Here is a 9,751-nt window from a genome sequence, read left to right on the forward strand (position 1 = left end):
TCCCAACGCCGTTAACCACCTCCGTCATCTAGTGGAGGAGCAACCAAGGAATAATGCAATCAGTCGCCACTTCATTTAAACCCGTCATCATGTTTCTAATTCTGACAACCTCCAGATCTCATGTTAGTTAGTGATTTGCATTTTCATCGATGAACATTGATACAAACCGTTATCGTTCATGAAGGGAAGACGTGCTGTTATACCTCGCTCTGATGACGCGAAGACGACGCGGCATTATAACGAAGCACCAGAGGCAAACAACAACTGAGAGTTAAGAATTAGTTTTTAAACGCAGAAAGATCAAAGATAGAGACGGGAGCTGATCACGAAGGTAAAAGTGACTGAAAACAAAAGACCAAAACTAAAGAAAAGTGGTAACTGAATACACGAGACACGTTTAGTTCTTCCCACCTGAAACAACAGCTTCATCGTTATTCTGGACGCTACAACAAGCCAACGAAGCGTTTGACGGAGCGAGGTCTTTATCATCAAAGCGTGTAGATAAATGTTAATACGGTATACAGATGTGTATAAATAATAATTTAATTTTAATCCTTATACTTTTGATTGAAGGTGAAACTAGTGGTTAGAAATATGCAAGTTAAAGGCTTTGGAGCCACGGTAGCCTGCTTGATGAATACATGAATGTGCACTTGTTGAGAAGGATCGACGTGCGACGCTCACACAAACAAACAACAGCACGCTTTCTACGTCCTGAATAACGTTGATCCAGCAAACTGAGGGTAAAGAACGGGTTTATTTATGCTTGCTGATTTGAAAAAGACTGTGAGGGTTGCGTTTTTGTTTTTTTTTTTTAGCTGAGGGATGTGTTGGAAAAAAACAAAAGCGGACGAACCAGTAAATGTGTGCGAGGCATTAGATGGATTTATGAGAATAGTTAACTATCATAAATATACCACTTTTTGCCATATTTTTTATGAAAGTAATTGAACTTGTAATGACTGTACATTTTTTTAATCAGGGTCCTGTTTGTATGCAGGTTCAATTTAATGGTCGTGACGGGATGTGAGCGATGCACAAAGGTGGAATTAGAGGAAGCACTGAGGATTGCTGTAGACTGATGAAAACACTTTCACTTAAATCACCCAGGTATGGTGAAATCTCTGTGATAAAGATAACAGAACTGTGAAGGATAATACTTTGTTTTGTTTTTGTTTTTTATTATTAAATATGTGAACGTTTGACTTGTAGCCACAGCTTCAGACTGAACACACTCTGTCCTGCTGTGTAATCCACCTCTTCTCCTGTTTCTGTCTCAGACGGAAAGGAACTGAAGTTGTGATCAGCCGTTAGCCTCGTCTGTTTAGCCTTCTTAGCGACCGCTCCTTGGTTCTGTCACAGATTCCCTGTTGGCTGGATCATAGTCCCACGTGAACCACACATGATGAACTGAACGGCGCAGACTGTAACTCTTAAAGGTACAGAGAACTCAAAATCCTGAATTTTGCATATAACTGCATGCAAAAGTTAAAGGAAGAAGGCTGCTAATATCCTGTCATCTCATGTCATGAACAGACCAATAGACCCCAAAACACACTGCCACTTGGTTTAGTAAATCTGAGCAGCTTGATGATTGAAACTTATATATTTGCGACGGTGTTTTGTGAAGGTTTGTCTTTAGAGCTGTCGAGTCAACAGACAGAAGGAAATGAAAAGTAGAGTCTGTGTTATGTTTCCATCAGCTCCCAGATAATCATATCAATAACACTGTTACAAGCTGTACATCATAAGCTTCCTGATTATAATTATTGACCTAATTTTTATTTCCTGTTTCCTTTCCGTTCGAGCGCGAAAACGTCCGATGTGGCACCTGTGCGTCCCGTTCCGTGTGCACGGCCGCTTGTGTCACTGTAGGAAGCACAGCGTGTGACTTAATCTGACATTGATGAGGGTGTGCCGGCCCCCGGGGCCGTAATGTCTGCACGCTGCCGTCACTGGTACGACAGCCGTCGTTAATTATCATGGCGTCAGTTCCCACCGCGACAAGGAGCTGTAGTTTAGAGCAGTGAGTGTTTGACTCGTTAATCACGTCTCCACTTGTGTCTTCTAACTTCAAGACCCGTAACGTGAGCAGCTCGTTCTCCTCCTCCCTCCTTTGGACACACTGAACCACAGATTGTTTGGGGCTGTTGTTCGTGGACTGAAGTGGGTCCACAGAAACATATTTTGCTTCCTCTTTATCTTCCTGTCGAGGGTGACGCGAGCTGGGTTCAGCTTGTGATTTGTGTTTTTTGACCTGGCTCGTGGATTCTGGTGTGAAGCTCAGAGCGTTCATGTCACTACTTGCAGCTTGGTTTGATTTATAGAAACACTCCTTCGTGTTTTGGTGTCTGAACATCACAGTCTGTTGGTTTTATAGCTCCACACGTTATATCGTATCATATGTATATCTATTTTAGATACTGGAGTTTTCTGTTCTTATTTAATGAAATCTTGGCTCCTATCACTTATTCTTACACGATAACAGTGAAACTCTGAATCTTTTGAGCCAGCTGATACTGGATTTTTTTTTTCTTCTTTGTTTTGGCTGCTGCATCAGTTTTTCGTCCTTGTGCCTAAAAGCTGATGTTGAGCTCGTTTTGGGGCCGGTTGGTTTGGCTTGTGAGTTTGAGTGAGGTGTGATTCTGATACAGGTAAGTGTGGCTCACCGCAACTGTATTAACTACATAATCGTATTCTCATCCCACATGTTAACCTGTGCGTAGTGTCGATGTTTCAAACAGCCACGCTGAGGGGAAATCCAGAAGCCGTGGTTTATTAATTTTACTTTTACGTTCTAATGTTAAAAGACAACTGAGTCATTGAACGCTAAGATCTAAATGATGCTTTTCTTTCTGTTTGTGTCGCAATTAAATGCAGTGACAGAAATTTTACCCACACACACAGAAGACAATTTACACTTGTTGTTTATAAGGATGAATCCACCCACATGAGTTGAAGGTTTGGGTCAACATGTTCATTAGGACTGTTTTGGTGCAGTACTTTAAACGCAGGGAGAAGGACTATGTGTTGGCAGCGACAAGATTTTTCAAGGCCATACACTAGATTGTTAGACAGTTTAAATGTATGTAAGATATACAGGCCTGTACAACTCAGTTCACATTAAAACCATTCTGGAGATCACAGCTTTTCAGTTGAGGAGAAACTATGCCAAAGCCCACTTTTTTTTTAACGATTTTCCAGTGTTTGAAATTATTTAGTGTGTATTCTTATAAGTCTTGAGTGAATCATTTTGTTTGAAATAAAATATCATACAATGTCAGTGCTGTGAGAGCAGGGATATAGCTGAAAGGCTGCGCACTTTATTAAAAGTGACAAAACACAAATGTTGTAATAGATAACAGCAGGAAGGGCTCGTTTCATGTGCTAACTGAGGCTTTGTTGGAAGTGCTCAGTCAGCAGAGCAGTGAGGTGTGGTGTGACACTTAAAACACTGGGCAGGTTTTATTTGCGTTCAGTGTAAAACTGCTGAAGCTGATGAAGAGGAGGTGGGGTGTGTGTGTGTGGGGGGGAGCTGATGTCCAGTGCACGGGCAAGCAGGATTGATTTCTGTGTAGCATAAACGAAGAGAGATGTATTTATACAGTCGATCATAAAAGGCAAACCTGTTATAATGTAGAACTGTGGTTGTCTGCCTTTGTAACGTATCTGATGTAAAACTGTTTTTTAACCTAGACGACAACAAAAAAACACAAGTTCCTTTGTCTAATGATTCCGTGATGATTTTTTTTCAGGCGGCGGAGGGTTTCATATTTTGTGTATTTTTGCATCAAATCCAATATTGAGTTTACTATGACGGATATTCCTTTGTACGCATGATGTAGTAAGTATTTCTTGCTATATATAAAGTCTTTATTGTGTTAGCGAATGGGTAATAAAACTTGTTGACGTGTATGAGCAGTTAGACTGTAAATACTCAATTTTTTTCCTACTCACTAAACAAACTCTGCCTGTGTGTGGATTCATGATTAAATGACAAAACATTAAACAGATAATGTTTTATTGACTCAGCTTTGATCCAGCTCACTTCCATTTCCACGTTTGCAACTGCAACACACAAAGACTGCAGAAGATATCTGTGAACTTTTTATGTCCTTTACTTAAGTAAATGCCGGGCTCAGACCAACAGGGACTTTCGGTCCAATTTAATCCCATTTCACCCCTCCCGTTCAATCAGGCATGTAAAAAAAAGTAATTGTATAATAGGGCAATACAAATTGTCATATTAATGGTCAGGCATAAAACTTCATAGTATTAGTAAGGAATAAAAATGTCATAAAAAAGTCATGGTATAGTGAGGGAATAAAACTGTCACACTATGGTAATAGGAAAAATGACTAAAATGTCATAATATTATTAAGCGTGTAAAATGTCATAAAACGTCATTAGTCATAGTTAAGGCATAAATGTCATAGTATAGTTAGCCTAAAAATGTCATAAAAATGTCATAGTATAGTAATGGCAAAAAAAATGTAATAGTATAGTATAGGCAAAAAAAATTCTAAAATATTCAAATAGTATAGTAAAGCAATGAAAATGGTCAAAAATGTCATAATAGTAAAGGCATGAAAATGTCATAAAATGTCATAGTATATGTATGCAAAGCAAAAAATATGTCATAGTATAGTTGTAAGGGCAAAAAAATCTAGTATAGTAAGGCATTAAATGTCAATAAGTTGTAATAGTGATAAGTATGGCATAAAAAGTGTCAAAATGTCATGGGTATAGTAAGGCAAAGAATGTCATAAAACGTCATAGTATATGTAAGGCATAAAAATGTATGGAATGTAGTGTAAGACATAAAAATGTCATATTATTAGTAGACATAAAAATGTACATTAGTATAGTAACGCATGAAAATGGTCAAAAAAATGTCATATATAGTAAAATCAAAAGAATGTCATAAAACGTCATATTATGGTTGGCATCCAAAATGTCATTAAAAATGTCATAGTATAAGTAAGGATAAAAGCCATAATATAGTTATGCATAAATGTCAAAAAAAACATCATAGTATATTAAGGCATAAAAGGTCATAAAATCGTCATAGTAGGCAGGGCATGAGAAGAAATATAAATTATTGTATAAAATGCAAAAAACGTCAAAAGAAAGTATGGCAAGAAAAGATGACAAAACAACGCCTAGTATAGTATGGCATAAAAATAGTCAAAAAAAAAAAAACATCATAGTATATTAAGGCATAAAAGGTTTCATGAAAACGTCATAGTATATCAAGGCATGAGAAGAAATGATTATAATTATGTATAAAATGCAAAAAAGGTCAAAAGAAGTATGGCAGAAAAATAACAAAAAATGCATAGTATTATGGCATAAAATGTCAAAAAAAATCATAGTATATTAAGCTGAAAAATCTAAAAACGTCATAGTAATAGCAAGGCATGAGAGATAAAATATATTAGTATAAAATGCCAAAAAACGTCAAAGAAAATTATGGCAGAAAAATGACAAAAAACGCCATAGTATAGTAGGCAAAAAATGTCAAAAAAACATCATAGTAGATTAAGCGCTTTATAACATCATAAATCGTCATAGTATGGCAGGGCATGAGAAGAAACAATGATTAATTCGTATAAAAATGCAAAAAACGTCAAAAGAAAGTATGGCAGAAAAACTGACAAAAAAACGCCATAGTATAGTTATGCATAAAATGTCAAAAAAACATCATAGTATATTAAGGCATAAAAAGTATAAAACATCATAGTATGCGCAAGGCATGAGTAAAAATGATATAATTACGCAGGAAAAAAGCAAAAAAACGTCAAATAAGTATGGCAGAAAAATGACAAAAAAGCCATAGTATAGTATGGCAAAAAATGTCAAAAAAAACATAGTATATTAAGGCTATAAAGTCATAAAATCGTCATAGTATGGCAGGGCATGAGAAGAAATGATATAATCGTAGTATAAAAAATGCACAAAAACGTCAAAAGGAAGTATGGCAGAAAAATGACAAAAAACGCATAGTAAGTATGGCAAAAAATGTCAAAAAACATTATAGTATATTAAGGTTTAATAACATCATCAATAAACGTCATAGTATGGCAGGGCATGAGGAAGAAATGATTATAATTATGCAGAAAAATGCCCAAAAAACGTAAAAAGAAGTATGGCAGAAAAATGACAAAAAACGCCATAAGTATATGTATGGCAAAAATGTCAAAAAAACATCATAGTATATTAAGGCATAAAAGGTCATAAAAACGTCATAGTATGCAGGGCATGAGAAAATGATATAATCGTATAAGAAATGCCAAAAAAACGTCAAAAGAAAAGTATGGCAGAAAAATGACAAAAAACGCCATATAGTATAGTATGCCATAAAATGTCAAAAAACATCATAGTATATTAAGTCATAAAAGTCATAAAAAACATAGTATGGCAGGGCATGAGAAGAAATGATATAATCGTGCAGAAAAATGCCAAAAAACGTCAAAAGAAAGTATGGCAGAAAAATGACAAAAAACGCCATAGTATAGTATGGCATAAAATGTCAAAAAAAACATCATAGTATATTAAGGCATAAAAGGTCATAAAAACGTCATAGTATAGCAAAGGCATGAGAGGAAATATATATTATGCTATAAAAAATGCCAAAAACGTCAAAAGAAATTTGGCAGAAAAATGACAAAAAAACGCCATAGTTATAGTATGGCCAAAAATGTCAAAAAAATAATCATATATTAAGGGCTTATAACATCATAAAAATCGTATGGTATGGCAGGCATGAGAGAATGATATAATTAGCATTAAAATGCAAAAAAAACGTTAAAAGAATGTATTGGCAGAAAAATGACAAAAACGCCATAGTATAGTATGCATAAAATGTCAAAAAAAATCATAGTATATTAAGCATAAAAGGTCATAAAAAACTCATAGTATATGCAAGCATGAGAAAAATGATATAATGTAGCAGGAAAAAATCCAAAAAAACGTCAAAAAAAGTATGCAGAAAAATGACAAAAAAAGCCATAGCTATAGTATGGCATAAAATGTCAAAAAACTCATAGATATATTAAGGCTTATAACATCATAAAATCGTCATAGTATGGCAGGCATGAGAAGAAACGACTATATCGTGGCAGAAAAATGCCAAAAAAGTTCAAAAAGAAGTATGGCAGAAAAATGACAAAAAACGCCATAGTATAGTATGGCAAAAAAATGTCAAAAAAACATATAGTATATTAAGTTTATAACATCATAAAAATCGTCATAGTATTGCAGGGCATGAGAAGAGAAATGATATAATTATGAAAAAATGCCAAAAAACGAAAAGAAAGTTATGGCAGAAAAATGACAAAAAACGCCATTAGTATAGTATGCATAAAAATGTCAAAAAAACATCATAGTATATTAAGGCATAAAATCATAAAAAACGTCATAGTATGGCAGGGCATGAGAAGAAATGATATAAATCGTACAAAAATGCCAAAAAACGTCAAAAGAAGTATTGCAGAAAAATGGACAAAAAAGCCCATAGTATAGTATGGCATAAAAAAATGTCAAAAAAACATCTAGTATATTAAGGCATAAAAGGTCATAAAAACGTCATAGTATGGCAGGCATGAGAAAAATGATATAATTATGTATGAAAATGCCAAAAAACGTCAAAAGAAATGTATGGCAGAAAAATGACAAAAAAACGCCATAGTATAGGTATGGCAAAAAAATGTCAAAAAAAACATTATAGTATATTAAGGCTTATAACATCATAAAATCGTCATAGTATGGCAGGATGAAGAAGAAATGATATAATATGCAGAAAAATGCCAAAAACGTAAAAAGAAGTATGGCAGAAAAATGACAAAAAACGCATAGTATAGTATGGCATAAAATGTCAAAAAACATCATAGTATTTTAAGGCATAAAGGTCATAAAAACGTCATAGTATGCAGGCATGAGAAGAAATGATATAATTATGTACAGAAAAATGCCAAAAACGTCAAAGAAAGTATGGCAGAAAAATGACAAAAAACCCATAGTATAGTATGGCATAAAATGTCAAAAAAACATCATAGTATATTAAGGCATAAAAGGTCATAAAAACGTCATAGTATGGGCAAGGCATGAGTAAAAATGATATAATTATGCAGAAAAAACAAAAACGTCAAAAGAAATATGGCAGAAAAATTGACAAAAAAAACGCCAGTATAGTATGGCCAAAAATGTCACAAAAAACATCATAGTATATTAAGGCTATAAAAACATAAAAATCGTCATAGTATGCAAGGCATGAGAAAATAGATATAATTACGTATAAAAATGCCAAAAAACGTTCAAAAAAAAAGTATGGCAGAAAAATGACAAAAAACGCCACTAGTATAGTACGGCATAAAAATTTCAAAAAACATCATAGTTAATATAAGCATAAAAGGTCATAAAAACGTCATAGTATGGCAAGGCATGAGAAGGAAATAATATAATTATGACTAAAAAATCTAAAAAATCAAAAGAAATATGCAGAAAAATGACAAAAAACCCATAGTATAGTATGGCAAAAAAATGTCAAAAAAACATCATAGTATATTAAGGCTTATAACATCATAAAAATCGTCATAGTATGGCAGGGCATGAGAAGAAATGATATAATATGTACAGAAAAATTGCCAAAAAAACGTCAAAAAGAAAGTATGGAGAAAAATGACAAAAAACGCCCATAGCATTAGCTTGGCAAAATTTCAAAAAAACATCATAGTATATTAAGGCTTAAATTACTATGATGTTTTTTTGACATTTTTTTCCCATTACTATACATATGGCGTTTTTTGTCATTTTTCTGCCATACTTTCTTTTGACGTTTTTGTTTTTCTGCATAATTATATACATTTCTCTACTATGCCTTGCCATACTTATGAGTTTTATATGACATTTATGGCCTTAATATACTATGATGTTTTTTGAATTTTATGCCATACTATACTATGGCGTTTTTTGCATTTTTCTGCCATACTTTTCTTTTTGACGTTTTTTGCAATTTTTCTGTACAATTATATCATTCTTCTCAATGTCATGCCATACTATGACGTTTTTTAATGACCCTTTATTGCCCTGTAATATCCTATGATGGTTTTTTTGAACATTTTGTATGCCATACATATTACTATGCGTTTTTGTCATTTTTCTGCCATACCTTCTTTTTACGTTTTTTGGATTTCTGCATAATTAATATTCATTTCTTCTCATGCCCCCTTTGCCATAACTATGGGGGGGACGATTTGATGATGTTATTAAAGCCTTAATATACTATATGTTTTTTTGACATTTTTTTTGCCATACTAATACTATGGCAGTTTTTTTCATTTTTCTGCCATTTAATTCTTTTGACGTTTTTTGACATTTTTATACATAATTATTATTATTTCCTCTCATGCCTTGCTATACATGGACGTTTTTATGACCTTTTATGCCTATAATATACTATGATTTTTTTTGCACATTTTATGCATATTACTATGGCGGTTTTTTGTTCATTTTAACTGCCATACTTTCTTTTTGACGTTTTTGGCATTTTTCTGCACGATATTTTATCATATTCTGTCTCATGCCCTGCCATACTATGACGTTTTTTTGACCTTTTATGCCTTATATACTATGATGTTTTTTTTGGATTTCTATGCCATACTATACTATGGCGTTTTTGTTCGATTTTTCTTGGCGCATACCTTCTTTTTACGTTTTTCTTGGCATTTTCGAATAATTATATCATTTTTCT

The sequence above is a fragment of the Seriola dumerili genome, unplaced genomic scaffold (genome assembly GCF_002260705.1).
Source record: "Seriola dumerili isolate Sdu_G_001 unplaced genomic scaffold, Sdu_1.0 BDQW01002074.1, whole genome shotgun sequence".
In the NCBI taxonomy this organism is placed as follows: domain Eukaryota; kingdom Metazoa; phylum Chordata; class Actinopteri; order Carangiformes; family Carangidae; genus Seriola; species Seriola dumerili.